At 39.3% G+C, this 21,237-nt stretch overlaps 1 long non-coding RNA gene across 1 annotated transcript; it reads right to left on the bottom strand.

Moving 5' to 3' along the window:
• Positions 1-1,241: 1,241 nt before the first annotated feature.
• Positions 1,242-18,429, bottom strand: LOC120100641 (uncharacterized). Its single transcript, XR_005500424.2, has 3 exons — positions 18,336-18,429; positions 2,994-3,087; positions 1,242-1,699 (listed from the first exon to the last, which is right to left on the bottom strand). It is a non-coding gene; the product is annotated as an uncharacterized LOC120100641 (long non-coding RNA).
• Between the last annotated feature and the right edge of the window lie 2,808 nt (positions 18,430-21,237).

Genomic DNA, 21,237 nt, shown 5'->3' with positions numbered 1-21,237 from the left:
TGCAAGGGTAGGGCTCAGCAGGGGTCAAACCTTGTTGGAGAACCAGAAGGGTCTTGTTGCAGCTGAAAATATTCCATGAATGTAAACTTCTTGTGCCATAAATTACAGGGAGAGGCTTTTGATCCTACAATCTAAGGCTAAGGCCAAACAGTGACAAGGCAACCAGGCCCATGTCACATGTTATCTAGAATGACTTCATCTAAATTATAATTTTAAGCCAACTTTCTGTTACCAATGTTACACCTTTTTAACCATATCTAATAACTTAAAAGCCAATAGTACATAACCAAGGTGTGTAGAGCATATTTATACATTTAAAACCAATCAGAAACAAAATTGAAGTGGCTACACATATCTTTGATATTTAGACCAAGCACCATTTTTTACTTTTTCTAGCTGTAATATTAAGAGAAGCACCTTGTCACCTGCTAAGTCAAATAATAAGTCAGGGATTTTTCTAAGAGAAACAGCTATCAGTTTCATTACCATAGAAGCTGTGAAGCTCCTAGTGCCTTTAGGATCGGCTAGTGTAAACATTTAGCCAGCCCCCTGGGGAGCTTGCCCAGTGGACTTAGGCTTCTAGCTACAGATGCAGGCTCCAAAAGCCAATTGAAACTTTTTATTTATTTGTACCTTTCTTGAAAGGAGTTAAAACTACATCAATGGGTGAATCAACCAGCATTTAAAATTTTAACCTTTTCTTTTAAACATGAAACACAAAACATTCAAGCAACGAGAAACAAAAACCACAGACATAAACTGACAGACATGGACAGATTGGTGCACCAAGGACAGACAATAGACATAGAGGGAAAAAACTAGATGGTGTCCTACATATCCTACCTATGGAACCCAGAACCAGAAATAAGCATTTCTCCAAAGCATCTGCGGAGAGTCCGGGAGGACTGTTTTTCTCAAACCCATTCTCTCTCATGTCTATGGTGTAAACTATCTCTAGTCAGGGTCCAAAGACTAAAATATAACTCTAAAAGAACGCATATGCAAAAACACTTTACCATTACCTTGTCCCTTTTTTATTACAAGTTTTACTTAAGCTAGCCCCACACTGCTTAAAATTAACCAGGGACACTTTTCATCAATAAAACAATTGCTTCGGGGTCACTGTTCAGGCGCCACTTGTCCTCGCCAGCGGGGACCCAGTTATTCAGAGTCCCGAAGAGGCTTTCTACCTGTGGGCCAAAATGGGGGTGAAGAGAAGAAGGAGACCAAGCAAATTCTGTTGTCAAGGTCTCGTTTATTGGGATGAACATTGCAGCTTTTAAGGCTTTCTGGTAGGGGGAGTGACCTTTGTGAAATATGAAGGAGGGGGAGACAAGGGTATAGGCAGTGATAGCTGGAGGCAAAGATGTCAGGCGATGAGGTCAGGTGGTGGAGATACTGGGTGTTGACTGAGGAGATAACTGGTATCTGCTCGAGCTGAGGCATCCCTTGAATGTTATACTCCTGTGCCGTAAATTCATGGGAGAGGCTTTATCCAACAATCTTAAGATTTATGGCAGTCATCTTCGGGGTGAGACTCTGTGGCCAAACAGCCCAGAGTCACTTTGAACCATGCAGTCAAAAAGCGGCTAGGCCCAAATCCAATATGGCTCCGTGCAAATATGGAGAATTAAAAAAAGAATACATACATAGTTCATATGAAGGCAACTTGGTCTTGCAGAGATAAGCTAAACAACTCCTGGATAAAATAAGTTCAGACTCATGAACATGTATTACTCAGATTGGTGAATCAAAAAACTTAAATATGGGGCATGTAGATTCCAGAGACTTTTCCACAGTGGAATTGTGTAACCAGGGTGACCAGACAATAGCACTTGTATTTGTATCACTTAGATTTATAGGGACCTTTCCTTGCATGGTAGAGGAATAGGCATCTACACTGAAATGTACTGTATGTAACTAGAGAAATAAAACAAAATGTTATCCTTTATAATCAAATCAGGAATACGACTAGGAGATTCCAGGTTTCTTAGTCACATCGTGAAATAGAATCAAGTGACCTTGTTCCAATATGATATTCTTCGTTCTTTCTGACATATGAGGTAGAGGATGAAAGAAAATACCCCAACAACCTGGGTTTAGGGTAATATACTAGTTAAAAATGTCAGGTATATGAGTCCAAGGGGATCTGACATCCATCAGGAGTCCTGGAATACTTCCACTGGACTCTCCACAGTAGTTGCCTGTGCAAGATTTAGTTGCTGAATCAGCACTCATTTTTCAAATGTAGAAGACATCAAAATATAGACAATAGGGATCATCCTCATATTCATTTACAAAGCACCCCCACAAATTTTCTATTGTCTTACTTGGAAAGGATAAATTTAAAAGAGTAAAACAGTATTATTATACTCAAGGAAAAAGCTTGTATCAAAGAAACAAAACAACAATTAAAGGCAAAAGACTATGTTTTTCAAGGGTGACTATAAGGAAAAGAAGTACACTTTAAGCAGCAATTGTTGTTATCTTCTTCAAATTTATGGAGCATGGATGTTATAAAATGAATGATAAGATAGAATAACAATGTAGGGTTAGAAGCTAATTGAGAGAGGAGCAGAAATTAAAATCAAAGCAGCTCAGAGCATCAAAGAAGCCTGTGGTAAAACCAAATCTGCAGCAACATAATTGTAAGCAATACCCATTATGGAAAAGTAAAAGACAATTCAAAAGGCACATTAGTTTATATGATGGACACTTTTGTCAACTTGGATTTACATGCCTCTAAATCTGGAGGGGTTTTTCTCCTATCGAGAAGGCAAAATGTTGTTCCCCTTCAGAAATATGAAGTAGATTGAATAATTTTACCCTCTTTGTCCCAGTAAAAAAAAATAAGGCCAGAAAATAATTTAAATTGTAAACGTGTGTGTGTGTGGGGTGTGTCTTTATTAAATTATGTGTGAATATTTGCCTGCATAGGGTTGCCTGTGGAGGCTAGAAAAGAAAGGGTATTGGGTCCCTGAAACTGAAATTACCCGTGATTATGAGTCATCTTGTTCTTTGAATCTAACATGGGTCTTCTTCAGAAGTAGTACATGTTCTTAACTTCTCCGTCAACTCTCCAGTCTCCTGTAAAAATAAGTTAAAAAAATGATTTCTGTTGCCTAAAGACAAGAAGGCTGAATGAATATAATGATACTGAGGTTATTTTTAAAGATGAAATTCATTATGATAGACAATGGGCATAATATATCTAAAACTAAGAAAAGATAAAGTGCAAACAGTAAGGAACAGTGTGCTGTATGAGAGATGTTGCAGGGTAAAAAATGACATGAAACTTTCTAAAGAGGCTTGAGTCTGCTTATAAGGTCACAGTACTTTGTGTGTACATGTTTGTGTGGGGGCACATGTGTCTGCAGTTGCATGTCCACAGGTGTGAATAAGGAGGTCAAAGGTCAATACTGGGTATCATTCTCAGTCACTCTCTACTGTATTGATTTTGTGACATGGTCTCAAGCTGACCATAGAATTACCAATATAGCTAGAATGGGGCTCTGTCAAGCCACAGGGTTTCTTTCTTTTCCATTTCACAGGCACCGGGATGATTAGCTTGGAACACAGTCCCATGACTTTTTACATGTTCTCTGGAGACTGCACTCAGATCCTCATGCATGTATCAGAAATAATTTAGCAGAGGTGCTACCTCTTTCTGGCAGTGGCCATGTAGCTGCTGCAAGGAATAGCATATAAGTGCTTCAGTGGCAGGATTCTACTATGGCAAATCCATGAAAACCACTTCTCAGTTGACAAGGTAAATTTGGTGGCCTTTATATTTAGTACCAAGTTTGCATGCCCTACAAGCTCTCCTTTCCTTCATTGTACTGCATATAGTCATTATCAAAACTGTAGCACTTCATCAGTCATGGACAAGGCCATCTGGAGTCACAGAGACTAAGTCACTGTGGATGATTCTACATTTTTCTCAAAACTCTTTCAAGGGATAAAATGGTCTTCACCTCTTTTTGTATCTATCAATCCTCCAGATGTTACTATAAATCCTGGGAATTTGAGACTTATAATCATATCTTTAGAGAAGTACCCAGTCACACTGAGCAACTCTGTGTCAGTTGTGGAGAGAGGTAGGTCCTGCTTACATAACTGTTTTTAAGAAGCTATATCTGATCAGTAGAGACATGGAAAATGCAGACATTATGTTGGATTGATAGAGACTTGAAAATGGCTCTTAGAATGATTACATCTTACAAAGATCTATATATTAGAAAGATGTCTAGAAGATCTGCTTTGTAAAATGAACTTGTCTGTCTGCAATTAAAAGGGAATTATGATAGGAGATTATAACTAGAGATAGTTTACCAACAAATGTTTAATTCGGCCTCTCACCATGCATAACTATGTAACCATGTTTACTACCAGACAGGTATATCTTCCTGTTTACAGGACGAGCCTGGCCAGACATCTCTTTTGTCTTGCTGAAATTGTGCTTTTTAATGCAAAATAAGTTTAGGTGGTGACAGATCCAAGGAATGAGAGAAGGAGGAAGGGGAACTATTGGGGGATTTGTGTAAAGATAGAGCTTTTGAAATATGGATATTATGATTTCTTTTAATAATATAAGCAATGATACCACTGCTTGGATAAGCACAATTGTCATTGTATAAATATAGAAGGCTCAAGTTATTTGTGACCACTTGCCTAAAAATCAAAAGATGGTCAGTGTCTTCACTTTTGTTAACTCCCCTTCTCCATCTCAGGACCTAAACATTATAGCTAGAACTGGCATTGGCATCTTCTTGGTTCCTAAATTTTAATTTTATAAAATATTTATTAGATATATTTCAAACATTATTCCCCTTCCCAAATTCCTGTATATAAGCCCCCATTCCCTCCCATCCCCCTCCCCCATACAGGTATTCCCCCTATACATCCACTTTACCCATCCCATATTCCCCTGTACTGGTGGTCCAACCTTGGCAAGACCAGGGGCTTCCCCTTCCCCTGGTGCCCCAACATTTCTATTCTCTGCTATATATGCGGTTGGAGTCTTGGATTATGCCATGTATAGTCTTTCGGTACTGGTTTAGGCCCTGGAAGCTCTGTTTGGTTGGCATTGTTGTTTTGATGGGGTTGCATGCTCCTTCAACTGTTTTAATATTTCGTCTAATTCCCTCCAAGGGTCTTGTTCTTAGATCAGTGGTTTGCTGCTAGCATTGACTTCTGTATTGGACATCCTCTGGATGTGTCTCTCAGGAGAGATCTATATCCGGTTCCTTTCAGGATGCATTTTATTATTTCATCAATTGTATCTAGTATACATATATATACATATATACATATATATACGTATATATACATATACATACATATATACATATATATACGTATACATATATACATATATATACATACACACATATATGTATATTCCCTTTTAAGGTGTGGGAGCATCTGAATTTTGGTCATCCTTCTTCTTGAGCTTCTTGTGGTCTGTGGATTGCATCTTGGGTAATTCGAGCATTTTGGCTAATATCCACTTATCAATGAGTGAATACCAAGTGTGTTTTCCTGTGATTGAGTAACCTCATTCAGGATGATATTTTCTAGTTCATTCCATTTGCCTATGAATTTCATGAAGTCATTGTTTTTGATAGCTGAGTAGTACTCCACTGAGTAGATGTACCACTTTTTTGAATCCATTCCTCTTTTGAAAGTCATATGGGTTCATTCCAGCTTCTGGCTATTATAAAGAAGGCTGATATGAACATAGTGGAGCATGTGTCTTTGTTGTATGTTGGAACATCTTTTGGGTATATGCCTAAGAGAAGTATAGCTGGGTTCTCAGGTAGTGCAATATCCAATTTTCTGAGGAAACTCCAGACTGATTTCCAAAGTGGTTGTTCCAGTTTGCAATCCCATCAACAATGGAAGAGTGTTCCTCTTTCTCCATATCCTCGCCAGCATCTGCTGTCACCTGAGTTTTTTATTTTAGCTTTTCTGAATGGTGTGACATAGAATCTCAGGGTTGTTTTGATTTGCATTTCCCTGATGACTAAGGATGTTAAACATTTCTTTAGCTGTTTTTTGGCCATTCGATAATCCTCAGCTGAGAATGATTTGTTTAGCTATGTACCTCATTTTTAATAGGGTTATTTCACTCTCTGGATTCTAACTTTTTGAGTTCTTTGTATATTTTAGATATTAGCCCTGTATCAGATGTAGGATTGGTAAAGATGTTTTCCCAATCTGTTGGTTGCCATTTCATCCTATTGACAGTATCTTTAGCTTTACAAAAGCTTTACAGCTTTATGAGATCCCATTTGTCGATTCTTGATATTAGAGCATGAGCCATTGGTGTTTTCTTCAGGAAATTTTGCCCAGTGCCCATGTGTTCGAGACACTTCCTCATTTTTTCTTCTCTTAGTGTGAGTGTATCTGCTTTGATGTGGAGGGCCTTGATCCACTTGGACTTAAGCTTTGTACATGGCAATAAGAATGGATCAATTTGCATTCTTCTACATGCTGACCTCCAATTTGTTGAAAATGTTATTTTTCTGCCATTGAATGGTTTTAGCTCCTTTGTCAAAGATCAAGTGACTATAGGTGTGTGGGTTTATTTCTGGGTCTTCACTTCTATTCCACTGATCTATCAGTCTGTCTCTGTACCAATCCCATACAGTTATTATGACGATTCCTCTGTAATACTGCTTGAAGTCAGGGATGGTGATTCTCACAGAAGTTCTTTTAATGTTGAGTATAGTTTTCGCTATCCTGGGTTTTGCAAATTGCTCTTTTTATCTCTATAAAGAATTGAGTAGGGATATTGATGGAGCTTGTGTTGAATCTATAGATTGCTTTTGGCAAAATGGCCATCTTTACTATATTAATCCTGCCAATCCATGAGCATGGAAGACCTTTCCATCTTCTCAGTTCTTCCTCAATTTTTTTCTTAAGAGACTTGAAGGTCTAGTCATGCAGATCTTTCGTTTGCTTGGTTAAAGTCACACCAAGATATTTTATATTACTTGGAAATATTGTGAAGGGTGTCATTTCCTTAATTTTTTTCTAAGCCTGTTTATCCTTTGGGTAGAAGAAGGCTACTGAATTGTTTCATTTAATTTCATACCTCGGCACTTTGCTGAAGTTGTTTGTTAGGTTAAGTAGTTCTCTGGTGGAACTTTTGGGGTCACGTAACTATACTATCATATCATCTGCAAATGTGATAATTTGATTTCTTCATTTCAAATTTGTATCCCTTTGACCTCTTTTCACTATCTGATGGCTCTGACTATGACTTCGACTATTAGATTGAATCGGTAGGGAGAGAGTGGGCAGTCTTGTTTAGTTCCTGATTTTAGTTGGGTTGCTTCAATTTTCTCTCCATTTAGTTTGATGTTAGCTACTGGTTTGCTGTATATTGCTTTTACTATATACAGATATGGGACTTGAATTCCTGATTTTTCCAGGACTTTTACTATGAAGGGGTATTGAACTTTGTCAAATGCTTTTTCAGCATCTAATCAAATGACCATGTCATTCTTATTTTTGGGTTAGTTTATATAGTGGATTACATTGATGGATTTTTGTATATTAAACAATCCCTGCATTCCTGGAATGAAGCCTACTTGATTATGATGGATGATCATTTGGATGTGTTCTTGAATTCTGTTTTAAGACATTCAAGGGTATTTTTGCATCAATAATCATAAGGGAAATTGGTCTGAACTTCTTTTTCTTTGTTGGGTCTTTGTGTGGTTTCAGTATAAGATTAATTGTATAACCTTATTATATAATTATTAATTCATAGAGGGAATTTAGTTGTGTTCCATCTGTTTCAATTCTGTAGAATAGTTTGAACAGTATTAGTATGAGGTCTTCTGTGAAGGTCTGGTAGAATTCAAACCTGAATCCATCTGGACCTGGGCTCTTTTTGGTTGGGAGACTCTTAATAACAATAACTGCTTCTATTTCTCTAGGAGTTATGGGGGTGTTTTAATGGTTCCTGATTTAGCTTTGGTACCTGGTATCTGTCTAGAAAATTGTCCATTTCCTCCAGATTTTCCAGTTTTGTTGAATATAGGCTTTTGTAGTAGGATGTAATTTTTTTTTAATTACTATAGATGCTGCTGTTATGCCTCCCTATTCATTTCTGATTTTGTTAATTTGGATACACTCTCTGTGACCTCTGGTTAGTCTAAGGGTTTATCTGTCATGTTGATTTTCTCAAAGAACCAGCTCTTGGTTTTGCTGATTCTTTGTATACTCATTTTTGTTTGTACTTGGTTGATTTCAGCTCTGATTTTGATTATTTCCTGCCTTCTACTCCTCTTAGGTTTATTTATTTCCTTTTGTTCTAGAGCTTTTAGGTGTGCTGTCAACAGTGACCCTTAGAATTGGGGGTGATTTGGAGGGGGGGTTCTGGGTCTCCTTGGGTATTCCATTGTCTTTATAGGTGATATCTTCTGTCCTAATGTGGTCTTTATCTGCTTGGCTGTTTTAACCACTACCTCTAAGGAGAGATCTCCTTAGTTTGATGGGGGAAGGTGGAGTAAGGGGAGAGGCAGGTGGAAGCTCCTTTGTTTTTTTAATGGAGTCCTGCCCTGGGGGGTGGGGACAGCAAGGAGAAGACAGACTGTTTAGTGTCTCCTTTGAAGCCTTGGGGGTTTTCTGCATCAGCTCAGCCACAGGGCACATCCCCTAGGTGATACAGGACTTAGAAGTTTGACTACTTACCCCACTTACCCCACACTGCCACAGGGTGGGTGTTGGGCTGTGGAAAGCTGCAAGAACACTGCCGGAGGGGGGGGGGTCGCAGGAATTGAGGATTTTTTTTTTTAATTTTGTGTTTTTGTATGTGTCAGTGTACTGTCTGTTACAGGAAAGAGGAGAAATGGTTTGTCCAATGGGAACATTCCCTTGGCCTATCGGCCTTGGGGGATTCCACAGAAGTCCAAAACGTTAAGCCTTCCTGCAGATTAAAGAATGAGCAGGTGCCCTGTGCCTTTAAGTGTCTACTGTTTTCCCAGGTTAGATAGGGAATCTGCCAAAACCAATTGCAGGCTGTTTTGCAGGCTGTCAGGATTTAGACAGGGGCTAGAGGGACCTTCAGCCAACTCCAGAGAGTAGCTCTGGCCAGGAGCCTTCAGTTGCCCCTTCAGCTTGACCTAAGCTTGAGATGGGGCTGACTGAAAAGTCAGCAGGAAAAGATAGGTTGCTAGTCTCCAGAGTTGGGGGAGGTGACTCACCTTCCCACACTGCAGTTTTGTTGATCATTGTTCCAGCACTACATTGTAGGGCTCTGGTGCCAGAGTGCTCTCCACAGTGGTCTCTGACCAGGGTGGCTAGTTGTGTGGGTACAGGTAAAGGGAGAAAGATCTCAGGCAGGGAGGGGGAAAATTTTTTTGCCACCCCAACTGCCTGTCCTTCTCCTTACACCCACTGCCTGCCACTTTGGTTACCTGGGCTGGGCTGAACCAGCAGGGGACTGACTAGCCAGTGAGGAGTGCAAGGGAGATTCTGGCAGTGATGATTTCTGGAGAGCAGATCTCATCTCCAAGTGGCAGAGTAATAGCTCTTATAACAGAAGCTCATAGACAATGGAATAATTTCTGCATGCCTTTCATTGTGCTTAAATAATTTTGTGAATGGGTAAGTGTCTGACAGAAGGTACTTCCTATTGGTTTGTCCTGAGAGCTTGGGAAGACCTCCTCATATACTTATTTGTAGGTGTGGTCCTGCTTCCACCTCTGATCTGTCTTGAGCCTACATGACCTGTGCTGAAGGGGCTTGCAGCATTGCCCTACATGACTATTCTGTCTCAAACCTCTGAAAGAGGTCTTTGGGGGGTCCTGTTATCCTGGGAAATTGGGAAGGCACCGGCAGTCCCCTTTAAGTGTCCTGGGGATTCAACCTATCTCCAGCAGGAATCAGTGTACCTTTCACTGCCTGCCCCTCTAGAGAATTACATTGATGGATTTCCATATATTGAACCATCTCTGCATCCTTGGGATGAAATCTACTTAATCATGATGTATTATCATTTTGATGGTTGCTTGGATTTGGTTTGTAAGAATTTTATTGAGTATTTTTGCTTTGATATTCATAAGGGAAATTGCTCTGAAGTTCTCTTTCTTTCTTGGTTTTTTTGTGTGGTTTAGGTATAAGCATTGTTGGTATCAAGTGTTGCCTTTAGCATTAACACTGTACAGTCCCAGAAGATGTTTTGGCTCAAGCCTCACCTCCACCTGGGCATCTTTACCTCACAGTACAAATAAAAGCAGACTCCCTCCCCCCTCACTCTCTTTTCTGTTCTTTCTCTGGTCCCTTCCCCTTGTATTCAATAAGGGAATTATTAAATCTCACCACAAGAAACCGTGTTGGTATTGGTTTCATGTGCTCTTTCTTGATGGGCACAGCCAATATTTAACAGCAACAAGCATAATTATGTTTTCATAGAAGGAATTGGGTAGTGTTCCTTCTTTTTCTATTTTATGGAATAGTTTGCACCATATTGCTATGACATCTTCTATGAAGGTCTGATAGAATTCTGCACTAAACAAACCTGGTCCTGGGCTTCATTTGATTGGGAGACTTTTAATAACCACTTCTATTTCTTTAGTAGTTATGGGACTGTTTAGATGCTTTGTGTGATCCTGACTTAACTTTTGTATCTGGTATCTCTCTAGAAAATTATCCATTCCATACAGATTTTCCAGTATTGTTGAATATAAGCTTTTGTAGTAGGATCTGATCATTTTCTGAATTTCCTCAGATTCTCTTGTTATGTCTTACTTTTCATTTCTGATTTGTTAATTTGGATACTCTGTGCCCTCCGGTTAGTCAGGCTAAGGGTTTATTATCTATCTTGTTGATTTTCTCAAAAAACCAGCTCCCACTTTTGTTGATTCTTTGTATATTCCTTTTTTTCTTTCTACTTGGTTGATTTCAGCCCAGAGTTTAATACAATTTCCTGCCTTCTGCTCTTCTTGGGTGCATTTGCTTCTTTTATTTCTAGAGGTTTTAGGTGATCTGTCAAGGTGCTAATGTATGCTCTCTCCAATTTCTTTTTGACCTGTGAGTTTTCCTCTTAGCATTGCTTTCATTGTGTTCCATAAGTTTGGGTACGTTGTACCTTTATTTTCATTAAATCCTAAAAAGTCTTTAATTTATTTCTTTATTTGTTCCATGACCAATTATCATTGAGTAGAGTGTTATTCAGCTTCCATGTATACGTGAGCTTTCTGTCACTATTGTTGTTATTGAAAACAAGCCTTAATCCATGGTTATCTGATAGGATGCATGCAATTATTTCATTCTTATATCTGCTGAGGTCTGTTTTGTGATCAATTATATGGTCAGTCCTGGAGAAGGTACGATGAGGTTGTAAGAAGAAGGTATATTCTTTCCTTTTAGGATGAAATGTTCTATTAATATCTGTTAAGTCCATTTGGCTCATATCTTAGGTTAGTTTCTCTATGTCTCTGTTTAATTTCTGTTTCTATGAGCTGTCCACTGATGAAAGTGGGGTGTTGAAGTCTCCCACTGTTATTGTGTGACATGCAATATGTGCTTTGAGCTTTAGTAAGGTTTCTTTTATGAATGCAAGTGCCCTTGCATTTGGAGCATAGATATTCAGGACTGAGAGTTCATCTTGTTGGACTTTTCCTTCGAAATATGAAGTGTCCTTCCTTATCTTTTCTGAAAACTTTTAGTTGAAAGTTGATTTTATTCGATATGAGAATGGCTACTCCAGCTTTTTTCTTTGGACCATTTGCTTGGGAAAATTATTTGCCAGCAATTTACTCTGAGGTAATGTCTGTCATTGTCACTTATGTGGGTTTCCTGTTTGCAGCAAATACTGAGTCCTCTTTAAGTATCCACTCTGTTTTACATGTCTTTTTATTAGAGAAGTGAGTCCATGATATTAAGAGATATTAAAGAATAGGATTGTTGTTTCCTGTTATTTTTTGTTGTTAGAGGTGGAATTATATTTGTGTATTTCTCTTCCTTTGGTTTTGTTGCAAGAAGATTCCTTTTGTGCTTTTTTAGGGTTAGTTTTTCTACTTGTGTTTGAGTTTTCGGTCTATTATTCTTTGTAGGACATAAATACCTATCTTAAAGAAATACAGCACAGCACAGGTAAGGAATAGAAGCCTTTAAAAAGGAAACACAGAAATATCCTGAAGAACAACAGGAAAGCACAAACTAACAGGTAAAGGAATTGAACAAAGTCATCCAGGAATTAAAAATGGAAATAGAGACAATAAAGAAAGCATAAAGGGTGACAGCCCTGGAGATGGAAAAAGAAGGAAGAAGATCAGGTGTCAGAAACACAAGTATTTTCAATCAGAAATCAAGAGATAGAAGAGAGAATCTCATCAGCAGAAGATAACAGAAAACACTGACACAGCCATCAAGGATAATGTAAAATGCAAAAAGCTCCTAACCCAAAATATTAAATAAATCCAAGACACAATGAAAAGATCAACCCTAAGGATAGTAGGTATAGAAGAGAGCTAAGATTTCCAACATAAATATCCAGTAAATATCTTCAACAAAATTATAGAAGGAAACTTCCCTAAAGAAAAGAAAGACATGCCCATAAACTTATAAGAAGTTTACAGAACTCCAAATAGATTGACCAGAAAGGAAATCTGTCCCATCACATAATAGTCAAAACACCAAATGCACAAAACAAAGAAAGAATATTAAAAGCAGTAAGAGAAAATATCAAGTAACATATAAAGGCAGACCTATCAGAATTACTCCATACTTCTCACCAGAGACTATTAAAGCCAGAAGATCCTTGGCAGATGTCATACAGACCCTAAGAGAACACAAATCCAGGCTACTCTATCAAGCAAAACTGTCAATTAACAAAGATGGAGAAACCAATATACTCCATGACAAAACCAAATTTACAAAGAACCTATGCATTTATTATGTGTATCTAACTGTGTGTCAGACAGACATCTATATACACATGTAAATAAGTTACATATTTACTAAATTACTCAAAAACATTTTACAATATTCAAGTAGACATATGTACACACATGCCTACATATAAACACAAATACAAGTGTGGTTGGTATATACCCATGAACCTTTTTTTCACATCTGTCTTTTTAAATGTATGTGGTCTGGGTGCGTCTGTGTGTGTGTGTGTGTGTGTGTGTGTGTGTGTGTGTGTGTGTGTGTGTGTGTGTGTGTGTGGCATGTGTGTGATGTGTATATATTTATGTGTGAATGCACACCCTTTTGTGTGGAAACACATGTGAAAGTCAGAGGAAAAGGTCATGTGTATGTTCTCACCCCTTATTTTTTCCTGGGCAGGCTCTATTGCTACTACCACTGAGTAGTCAAGGCTACCTTAATCAGAAGCATCCAAGACTTATCTTCTTTTCTCTTTCCACCTTACCATATGACCTGTTGTATCTACATCAACCATGACCATACTTATTTCATAAGGATTAGTTTTTGATATGGTGGCTGTTTGTGGCAAGGTCTTTTCCTTAATGAATAAAGATTTCAGGGCACCAAACACTGGACATATACTTCCAGCTTAGACTTCCAGGTTGGAGGGAGAAAGAGAAGATGAGAAAAGGGACTTGGGATTGTTGGATTGTGGGAGAACTTGGGGTAGGTGATATAATGAACTGGAGCCACCCACTTAGATTTCCGATCACTCAGGATCAGCCACTGTAGGATTTCATTTACTATGGCTTACTAATAAGGATGTTAGTAGTTGTACCCAGTGATTGAATTACCTGTTGATTCTAAATTAAGTTTGTATGGTGTTTGCCATTACACAGCTTCTCAACTGATTTCCAGAGATAGGTACAGCCCCACTCCCACCCCAAACCCCCACCCCCACCAGCTGATAAATTTGGATGCTCAGATCTGAGGATTGTCATGGTAGTGACTTTCTAAGGTAACTTAGCAAATTGGGTGAAGAGATTTCTGGAGCTACAGACCAGAAAGTCTGTCAAGATGAGAATAGCCCACCAGGGCCAAATGACCCATTGGTGCCATGTGACCTGCTGGTACATGGGGTAATATGGGATGGTGCCCTCTTCGGTATTTCACGCTGCAGGTGTTCAAATTCAGTTTGAACCAAAATGAGTACTTTGGTATTAAAGCCTAAGTTTTAACCAATAACAATATTCCAGCACTGACATTATATTTCTTAGCATAAAGCATCCTATGGGATCTGTACGGTTCAGAATGAGTTCTCTGTATTTGATCTTTTCACAAGATTCAACCCAACTCCCAGCTCCTTTGGAGGTCACCAACTATACTATACGATGTTCTCCTATGGCACCAAACCTGGGCATAAAATGTAAAATGTTATCAGGTTGATTGAACTCCCATGAATCCATTTCCTTTCACTTTCCTCTTTGTTCAGCCACTGATGGCTTTTGGTTGTCTTTTTAAGTACCCATACACATAACACCTTTTACATTGTCTTTTACAGCGAGGCTCTATGGCTCACGTCTGGACAAACCACACCAGGCCAACAGGGCTCCACGTGCAGAGGTTTATTGGAATGGTAGACACCAAGGCCAAGGGATGAAGAGAGGTAGAAGAGAAAGAGAGGAAAAAAAGGAAAAGAGGAGAGAGAAGTGGATGAGGGCAGAAAAGATCTGCCTTTTATGTGAAATGTGGTGTAACTGTAACATGAAATATATGCTGGAAATGGATGACAGTTGCCTTGAAAACAGATACTCAGGGGACCAGTTGACATCATTGCTGGAGGTAAAAGCAGATCCTGATACCAACATTTAGAAATGTAGGTCACCAACTGGGACCCTCCTTTTTACCTGTAGCATACCTGTTAAAAAAACTAGATCTAACCATGCAGGGATGGCACCTTGTGTTTGTACCTTAGTAGCTACTGAACTCCTTATTCAAGGATAAGAAAACCTAACATTTGGGTTGCCTATAATGGTCTTCTCCTCTTATAACATGTCACAGCTCCTACCTTTCAAAGGTTTACAGAATCTACCTCCCTCCAAGGTTCTTTCTTTTCAGGTAGCACTAATAGAAGACTCCACACTACCCTTTCAATCACACCTGCCTTTCCAATCTTCTTTCTCCACCAATACTAACCACTCCTTATCTCACACCTGCACTAAAACCTTAGAGGAATTATTACCTCACCCTTCACACATACAGGAGGGCAATTTGCCTCAGACCATCTATACCTGGTATACAGATGGAAGCTCCTTTCTACATGAAGGAGCCATAAGAGCCAGCTGCCCCATAGTGTCAGACACTGAGGCACAGGCCCTTCCTGCTCATACCACCAATCAACAGGCTGAAGTAGTAGTCCTTACCCATGCCTTTCAACTGGCACAGGGACATTCCCTCAACATCTACACAGATTTAAACATGCTTTCCATATCATCCTGACCCATGCCCCTAACTGGAAGGAGCATGGGGTACTTACGACTAAAGGAGGATCAGTAACTAATGCAAACAAAATTATGGCCGTGCTAAAGGCCTCCCATCTCCACACAGCTATTGGGTTTTTCCACTGCAGATCCCACCTGATGAATGACTCTATTGTCTCCAAGGGAAACAAGGGAGCTGAAGAGGCAGCCAGAGCTGCAGCCTTTAGGGGCCTGCACATGTCTCACCGTCCCCAGGACATTCTTACACTGCAAGCCACATCCCCACTCTCACTCCCTAACACTCATCAAATTCTGTCCTATCTTGGCCACATCTTTCATCCTAACAGCAAGGCATTGTCTTATTTTGGTAAAACCCACCAGAAGCCTACTCCTAAGGACTTAAGTTTTTAAATCCATCACTGCCTCTTCCAAAGTCTGTCAAGTGTCAGACTTCAACCTCTGGTATTTTAGCACCCCTTTTTCTTCCCATCAGGCCAGAGGTTCCCTTCCTGGAACTGACTGGCAACTTGTCTTTACCCACATGCCAAATGTGCCAATTACCTCCTAGTTTTAATTGACACATTCTCAGGGTGGGTGGAGGCATATCCCACAACTAACAAAAGGGTTCAGACAGTTTCTGAGCTCCTCTTCCAAGAGATCATCCCCAATTTGGTGTCTCAGCCTCCCTTCAGTGAGACAATGGTCCCTAATTAATTTACCAAATTTCTCAAATTCTGTCTAAGGCCCTAGACATCACCTGGCCTTTTCATATTCCATACCACCCTCAATCTTCAGGTGAGGTAGAAAGAACTAACTGCTCCCTATAAACCACTCTTGTCAAACTGTCACAGTAACTTTGATTGGGCAAAACTCCTCCCTCTGGCTCACTTTATCCTACAAGCTCTCCCCAAATGACTTCACTTTGTCTCAGCTTTCAAACTCATGTATGGATATCTGTACTAACTCCTGGTCTTTCAACTAAATGCACTCCTCTCCTAGACCATTTACTTACCCCTTACTTTGTCTCCCCCTTTCTCTCCTATGGGACTTTACTGACCACCACTGACTAAGGCCACACGCTGTCTCCTGTCTCAACCTTTGAGACCAAGTTCTTCTGTCCCCTCCAGATCAGCAGCTCTTAGCTTTCTCTCCTAAATGGTAGGGCCCTTCATGGACCCTGCTCTCTTAAGCTCCACAAGATGTTGAGACCACCCACCTTGTGCCCAATTCCAAAGAAGGAGACACCACTCTAGCATCTGCGCTCCACTCCACTGGATTAGACCTGGGCTTCTCATCTGATCGTTTCCATCCATGGTATCACTTACATCTAGAGATTCGAGGTTCAAGAAATCCCCACTGATAACAAACAGACTTTCCCAATAGGATCAGGAAACCACTCCATACTGGGAGCCAATCCAAATTGCTGTCATCCCTATATCTGTCATTCCTTCTACACATTATGTTCTCTTTGTCTGCTTCCTCTTTGACCAGATGATTGCAAAAAATGGCCAGATAAATATGGGGGCTGCCCATATTGGTCGTTCCAGATACATATGTTAGGATCAAGGACAAATCACTTCTGTCAGCAATGCAAGACCCTGTTCTTCTATATACAAGACCCATGGAATCCCAGGTAAAAACAGGAGTTGTTGGTAAGCTCTAATGTAAAAACCAAGCAGGGTCTCCAGTGAGTACTATCCACATCCAGAGAAATTTTGTCCAATTTCCCAAACTCTAGATATCAGAAAAATAGGAGAAATAATCAAACAGTCCTCCAAAGTCCTTACGTCCTTGACATCCCCCCTCACAAATGGTACTAACTTGTCATTTAGCCTTTTGATTCAGAGCCTGACCTTGGTGTACCAACTCCTTATGGCACCCAACCTGGTCACTTTAAAGACTGCTAGCTACGCAGTACCCCCCTGAAACTAATTCACAATTGCCAATTACAGCCTCTCTAGTGATACTGGCCAATAACCTTACCTCAGCTTTTATCAGCTGCCCTGACTCCGATGCTGCCATCGCCCCATACTTTTTTATATCCCTCTTATTGGTGTGACAGTTTTAGGACATCCAGGACATGTTCTGAAGGAAAACTCAGTTCCCTAGGCTACAATAGCACCACAATCCTTGATACCACATCTCTGCCGCAGTGCCCTGCAGCCCAAAACATGTCAATTCTGTGTGGGGCTGGTATATATCATCACCTACCTGCCAGCTGGTCAGGAAGGGTTTACACACTGGTGTTCCTTCCCTGAACTAGGAGTAATACATGGCAAAGAATCTCTACCAATTCCAGTTTTTGACATATACCTGTCCAGCATAAGAGGGCAGTGCAGGTTGTGCCATTCCTGGTTGCTGTTGGAGTAGCTACAGGTGCTGGCACTGGAACAGCAGGGCCGACGACTTCCCTAACCCTATACCAGAAGTTCTTATCCCAGCTTGACAACGGTTTCCAAGGAATGTATGAAACCATGCTCATCATCCAGAAAAAGATCAATTCTTTGGCAGCAATTGTGCTTCAGAACAGACAGGGACTAGATGTCCTGACAGCTAAAGAAGGTGGTCCTTGTCTGTTTCTCCAGGAAGAATGCTGTTTCTATGTCAACGAATCTGGGGCAGTAAGAAATACATTCCATCAGCTGCAATCAGACACCCAGAAATGCAGGGAACAGCATGAGGCCTCCAATTCCTGGGTTTCTCAAAACCCTACATGGAAATAGGATACTGCCCTTCTTAATGCCTCTTCTCCACATTTTCCTGGAGATACTATTTCCTCCCTGCCTCATTAATCTTGTTTCCATATTCCTTCAAAGACAAATTCAAAATTTTCTAACCAAAAGGTCAAACAGTTCCTTTTACACAACTATCAAGTGGGCCCGGATGGTGAAAATCAGCTACATCCCAAAACTGATAATGCTCCTAGACAGCAGGGAGCAGTTTAAGAGGTCTAAAGCCCCTATTTACCTTTTAGCATCGGCTTCTCCTTTTTCCCTTTTTTCTTCTCTCTATGATAAGAAAAGGGGAGATATGTTATCATCAGAAGTGGTTTACAGCTAGCCTCTGAATCCAGAAATGACATCATCCTTAGGTAACAAAGACCTGCTTCCTTCTGTTGCCACGGCAACCACCACACTCTCAAGGCACATGCCTCACTCACATTAAAAGTACAAACACACACACACACACACACACATATTCACACACACACACACACAAACAAAAAAAAACAAATGAGTATTTACAAACAGATAAGTAAGATAGAGTACACCATTCTTTGTATTATTTTATATTATCATGTGTGTTTATAACTATGCTCACATAAAGAAAAACTATTATAAGTAACTAAACATCATTTACAAGATGGTAAGAAGAAGTAATATGTATTTATATAAACAATGGATATGGAGAAAAGTACACAATCACAGTGAGAAATTATCTCTTTTTAAATTTTTTTAATGAGTTTTTAAATAACCATACCACTAACTTTCAATTTAAGTCCCCAGGAATTAAATTCCTACAGCATATTGTACCATAACTGACATGGATAAATCCTACCTCATAATAACTAGTACTTTTTTAAATAGGCAAAGACATATTTGTATCCATGAAAATACATTGTTTCAAGTAGCACAATTTAAATTTTCAATCTCCTCCTTCCTCTCCAGGCTGTCAACAGTCTTATTTTCAAATGTTTTCCTACTTCCCATCCTTTCCTTTTCACTTCCTCAGTCAGGTTCTTCAAATGAAATTTAGGTCTTATACGCAGTATTCCTGCTTAGCATAATCTTCTGTGAATATGTAAGAGATATACTCCTTTCCATGGTCCTTCCTCTTATGTTCATTAATATACTTGCTGAAATTCAATAAAAACACACTAAGAAGTGAAATAAATGGTATAGTGACTTGTTTTCATATAAATCAAGGATGTAATTACAAATTCTTTTAAGAATACTTTTTAAGGATAAATAATGAAATAATTGCTCCTGTCTTTGTCTAGAAGAAAACTAAAACAGTTACATTGTATTTTAATGCTGCTTGAAAGATTTGGCTGGGACATATAAGTGATGGAACAAAGAATAAAGCACAAGGGTTAGGGCATCCATCAACTATGTGTATCTGTTAAGGCTTGTGTATGATGGGCTGGAACACTGTTCCTTCTACCATCAACTCTGTGTGTGTGTGTGTGTGTGTGTGTGTGTGTGTGTGTGTGTGTGTGTGTGTGTGAATTTTCTCTCTTCCCTGGTCTTTCTCACTGACCCCAAGGAGTTAAGAGTTCATAGGTTTTTCGCTGATCATAGAGAGTGCCAACCCCCCAGTAACTTAAGCTTTGCTCCCTCAGAAAACTGTCTGTTGAGTAACATCTCTAGTCGCTGGCTGCCTGTGGCAGCATCCCCATAGGTGTGTGGATCCACCCTCATCAATAGCTTTAAGCACTGACCCCCAACGGCTGCCTGCCTCATTTTCCCACCACACAGATGCCAATATTGGTCATCAGCAATGGTAGAAAATAGTTTACTTTTAATTTAGAAGGAAATCGAATTTCAGCTTAATTTTCTGTGTGTTTTCTTGAATGTATGTGACTGTGCCGTGAAGAGACGGACTGCCCAGAACTGCAGTTATGAACAGTTGTGAGGCGAGTTTTTCTTATTTGTAAAAACTGACAAATAAGACCCCACCAATGCCATTCAAATAAAAAAAGAAAAAGAAAAAGAAAAATGTAGCTTTCAATTTCTTACCATTTTATACCTGAAGGAAGATAAACATGACAATGCCTATTATTATTATTATTAATATCATTATTATTATTATTATTATTATTATTATTTTGGTTTTCATTGGAGGATCACTAGGGACTATTATGTTATTTAAAATTCTTTACATGGTAGTATAGATGAAAGACTCAGACTAAAATATTTCCTTTTGTAATATATATTTCATAGGTGGAAATTGTAGAACTGACTTGCGAGGATTAATCTTTCTAAAAATATATAAAAGAAATCAACCCATTAAGAAATAGAACTCACTTAGCTTCTCCATACCTGCCTTCATAACCACAAGATGCAATTTCAACTCTTGAAAAAAACAGAACCAATTCAATTTCTTTGCGTAGAATCGGGATTCTTACTCACTGATAATCTGATATTAGGTCTGCATTAAAATAAGATTTAATCATTATTTTATTTTTTTTTATTAACTTGAGTATTTCTTATATACATTTCGAGTGTTATTCCCTTTCCCAGTTTCCGGGCAAACATCCCCCTCCCCCCTCCCCTTTCTTATCGGTGTTCCCCTCCCCACCCTCCCCCCATTGTCCCTCTCCCCCCAACAGTCTAGTTCACTGGGGGTTCTGTCTTAGCAGGACCCAGGGCTTCCCCTTCCACTGGTGCTCTTACTAGGATATTCATTGCTACCTATGAGGTCAGAGTCCAGGGTCAGTCCATGTATAGTCCATGTATAAGATTTAATCATTATTTTAAAATATGTTTTCCTTAAATTTTATTAAGGAAATATGGTTTCTATTATTTTCAGGTGCAAATATTTAGGTTCCAAACACCTGCATGAATGGCCATTATTTCTATACTTAGTAGAAAAACTAGTAAAATTCTTTTTTTATTCTTCAGCAGTGTTCAGACAAAAACGTGTCAGAATAAACACATGGTATCATGTTTTAATAAATGTAAACCATTCTGTTACCTTGTCAGACAGTCCCTGGGGTAGGCAAGGGTGAATATGGTAAGGAGGATGAAGTCGACCTCCTTGCTTAGGAGAACTATGCAGCTCAATATAATAGGAAAAACAGAACAGAAGTTTCTTGGAATGGTTACTTTTTCTTTCCTTAAAGAACTTCCTATAGAACTTACACTAA

The sequence above is a fragment of the Rattus norvegicus genome, chromosome 2, assembly GCF_036323735.1.
Source record: "Rattus norvegicus strain BN/NHsdMcwi chromosome 2, GRCr8, whole genome shotgun sequence".
Taxonomy (NCBI): Eukaryota; Metazoa; Chordata; class Mammalia; order Rodentia; family Muridae; genus Rattus; species Rattus norvegicus.
This window is presented reverse-complemented; position numbering and strand designations above follow the sequence as displayed.